Source organism: Aotus nancymaae, unplaced genomic scaffold (genome assembly GCF_030222135.1).
Source record: "Aotus nancymaae isolate 86718 unplaced genomic scaffold, 86718_ANA_hifiasm-v0.15.2.pri h1tg000011l, whole genome shotgun sequence".
Lineage (NCBI taxonomy): Eukaryota > Metazoa > Chordata > Mammalia > Primates > Aotidae > Aotus > Aotus nancymaae.
The window spans coordinates 53,612,427-53,616,423 of NW_026988422.1; the positions used below are offsets into that span (position 1 = coordinate 53,612,427).

Sequence of the window (3,997 nt, forward strand, 5' to 3'; positions counted from 1 at the left end):
CAACAGAATATACATTCTTTTCATTGCTGCATGGTACATACACTAAAATAGACCAAAGAATTGGACATAAAGCAATCCTTAGCCAATGCAAAAATAAATAAATAAATAAAATTATACCAATTACACTCTTGGACAACAACACAATAAAAACAGAATTGCGTATGAAGAAAATTGCTCAAAATCGTACATTTACATGGAAATTAAATAACCTCCTCCTGAATGACTTTCAGGCAAATAATTAAATTAAGGCAGAAATCAAGAAGTTATTTGAAACTAATGAGAACAAAGATACAACATACCAGAATCTCTGGGACACAGCTAAGGCAGCATTAAGAGGGAAATGTATAGTACTAAATGCCCACATTTCTTATTTAGTCTTCACAATAGCCTTATGAGATAAGATGCTATTGCTATCCTTATTTTATAGGTTAGGAAAAGGCTTAGAGTGGTTAAATGATCTGCCCAGTTTACACAGCTAGTGAGTGGTACAGTTGGTACTCACACCCAGCCTGGTTCTGGGCCCCAGCTGCTCTTCTGACCTGCTCCTTCTTTTGCCTCATCCTATCTCCCTAGTTAACCTGCTTTTTGAGACCTGAAAGCTTTGACTGGAAAAGCTCCTGTGATTGCATATTTTTTCCAAACTGGCCTAGACTTGTTCTTTCATAGGCTGGATGCACCAAGCAACACATCAAACACGACTTCCAAATCATCATGGGGGTAGTGGTGGCTGAGTAAATTTACTTAAAGGGCATTTTAATTAAGCATCTGGCAAAAGTGAGCTATTTTCCCAGATTCTGAAGGGGCATAAAAAGCCTTCAATCAGCCATTGCTCTGGACACCAGAATTCTGCTTGTAGAAAATTATACTAAAAAAAATTGCTTTAGGATCTATGTAAAGACATTTTCACTGCAGCATTGCTTTGTAATAGTGAACTATTGGAAATAACCTAAGTATTAGTAAGTGATTGGTTATGGCCCATTTAAAAGAATATAGCCATTAAAAAAATATGCTAGTGACTTATGGTATAAATGTGGCTGTAGAGGCTGGACATGGTGGCTCTTGCCTGTAATCCCAGCACTTTGGGAGACTGCGGTAGGAGGATTGCTTGAGTCCAGCAGTTCCAGACCAGCCTGGGCAACATAGTAAGATCTAGTCTCTACAAAGAATAAAAAATTAGCCAGGTGTGGTGGCATGCACCTGTATCCCCAACTACTTGGGAGACTGAGACAAGAGGATCGCTTGAACACAGGATGTTGAGAGGTTGAAGCTGCAGTGAGTGTTGATTGTGCCATTGCACTCTAGGCTGGGTGACAGAGTGAGACCTTGATGCTAAAAAGAAAAAGAAAAAAAGGGCTGGGTGGCTGGGCTCAGGGGCTCATGCCTGTAATTCCAGCACTTTGGGAGGCTGAGGTAGGAGGATCATGTAAGCTCAGGAGTTTGAGACCACCTGGGCCACATAGTGAAGACTTATCCCTACAAAGAATAATTAAAAAAATTAGCTGTGTATGGTGGCACATGCTTGTAGTCCTAGCTACTTGGGAGGCTGAGGTGGGAGGATTGCTTGAGCCCAGGAGATGGAGGCTGCAGTGAGCTGTGATTGTACCATCACCTCCAGCCTGGGTGATGGAGCAAGACCCTGTCTAAAAAACGAAATACGAAATCCAGAAAGAAAGAGGTGACTTTTCCCTTCTTTTTCTAGGAATCATTCAAAAACAACCCCCCCAAAAATGGGGAAAAAAACTCCACAGACAATAATTTTTTGGTAAAACTAAGGGACACATCATTTACAGACTCCAGAATGCGTGAAAAGGCTGCCAGTGCCGCCATCAGGCAACACTCACAAGGGAGAAAGAGAGGATCCAGAGGGGGCAGATGTCAGGAAGCTCCAGGAATAATATATACACCTCCTGCAGGTGGAGGATGCAACCCCAGGTGCAAAAGCGATCTCCTTCCTTTGTAACAACAGCTATGGGAACTGGGTGAGCAAGGCTGATAGCAGAAGCCATCTTATGCCCTGCTCAGGCTCATACAGGCTGTAGAAGTGGGTGTTTTAGCTCTCCATTGCTGTATAACAAACCACCCCAAACTTGGTGATTTCAAACATCTATTTGTTATTCTCTTTCTCAGTTCTGGAATGTGACAGGTTCAGCTGGTGGCTTTTGCTTGGGGTCCTCATATGGTTGCCAAGGATAAGACATCTGCACCGTGATCTCAGAGCAGTCAGACTTCTTATCTGGTAGCTGATGGCCCCAGAGCAACTGCTCTACGAGGCCTGGGTCGAAGCTGCAAGGCATCTTATGACCTAGCATGGAAGCCCCGCAATGTCACTTTCAGCACATTATATTTTGTCAAGCAATTTACTAAGAGTGTCCCAGATTTGAGGGAGGGGAGAAATAGACTCCACCTCTAATAGGAAGAGTAGCAAATAATTTACAACTATCTTTTTTTTTTTTTTTTTTGAGACGGAGTTTCGCTTTTGTTACCCAGGCTGGAGTGCAATGGCGCGATCTCGGCTCACCGCAACCTCCGCCTCCTGGGTTCAGGCAATTCTCCTGCCTCAGCCTCCTGAGTAACTGGGATTAGAGGCATGCGCCACTATGCCCAGCTAATTTTTTGTATTTTTAGTAGAGACGGGGTTTCAGCATGTTGACTAGGATGGTCTCGATTTCTTGACCTTGTGATCCACCCGCCTCGGCCTCCCAAAGTGTTGGGATTACAGGCTTGATCCACCGCGCCTGGCCACAACTATCATTAACTATCCACATGAGGCTACAGAAAAATCAAATGGATGAGCAGTAGTTATATGAAACAGTCTGTGTCTATGGCTGATGGTGGGGGAGGGAAACCAGCTCTCCTGAAAGGATACCTTGGCCCCCTCTGCAGAGCCTCATGCAAATAACTTGCCCACTCAATAATAAGTGACACATAGCATCAAATTAAATCCACTATAAGGTGAAGGAGGAAAAGAGTGGCAAAAATTTCCAACAATTAAGAATACTTACCAGAAAAACATAGACACAGAGCAGATGAAAACTGTTCAAACATTAGGCAATTGAATTTTAAAAAGTGAATGCAGTAATTGCTTCTATGAAGAAAGACCACAAAACAGAAATACATTAACAGATTTTTTTTTAATTACCATTTTTCAACTCCTAATATAACAATTGGTTTAGGTAGAGATCATCAATAGATGTGAAAACCCTTGAGTAAAAGGCAATTGGGGAATAGCATATTCATGGTGATAGAGTATCACCACATGGGACTAATGAGTAATTATAGAGGGAAGATTCGTACCTTTACATTAGAGAAACCTGGCAGTTACCCATTTTAACCAAGGAGTCAAACTTGGAATTACTAATATCAAGACAGCTAAACTCATGTGCCTCCTGATGGAATGCAATATGAAATTCACAATGTCATTATAGGTAAAATGTTTAATCTGAATCTTATCAAGTCTTTGGACCTAACTGGCACTTTATCAGAAATACAAGTGCTAGATAAACAAATGAAATATAAGGAAACAACCTGATGAATCTAGCCTATGTGATATTTTACAAACAACTGGCGTGCATTCTCTTTGTTTTTTCTTTTCACATGTAGGGAGGCCACAAGTTTTGTGCCCCTTGTCACAATGATCCTAGATTCCTTTTGGGCGTATTGTAAACAGAGGAGCCACTTTTCAACCCCCTGCTCTAAGCAAATCCTGGCATGTACTCTTAAAGAAGGAAATGTCATAACAGAAGTTGGAGATCTAGTCTAGATTAAAAGAGAATAAAGAGACATAAGCAAATGCAACGTATAATTGGATACCGGGTTGGAATCGTATTTAAAAAATATTTTGGGGGGTAATTGGGGAAATTTGAGTATAGATTATATATTAGATGGTATTATGAAATTATTATTAAATTAGTATTATGGTTGCTGTGGTCTGACTGCTGTGTCCCCCTAAGAGCCATATGTTGAAACCTAATCACCAATGTGATGGGAGGTGGGGTCC

At 41.3% G+C, this 3,997-nt stretch overlaps 1 non-coding gene across 1 annotated transcript; it reads right to left on the reverse strand.

Annotated features, from left to right (window-relative positions):
- Window positions 1-3,577: 3,577 nt before the first annotated feature.
- On the reverse strand, window positions 3,578-3,705 carry LOC135274474 (small nucleolar RNA SNORA11). The gene has a single exon (XR_010342298.1). It is a non-coding gene; the product is annotated as a small nucleolar RNA SNORA11 (small nucleolar RNA).
- Window positions 3,706-3,997: the final 292 nt, after the last annotated feature.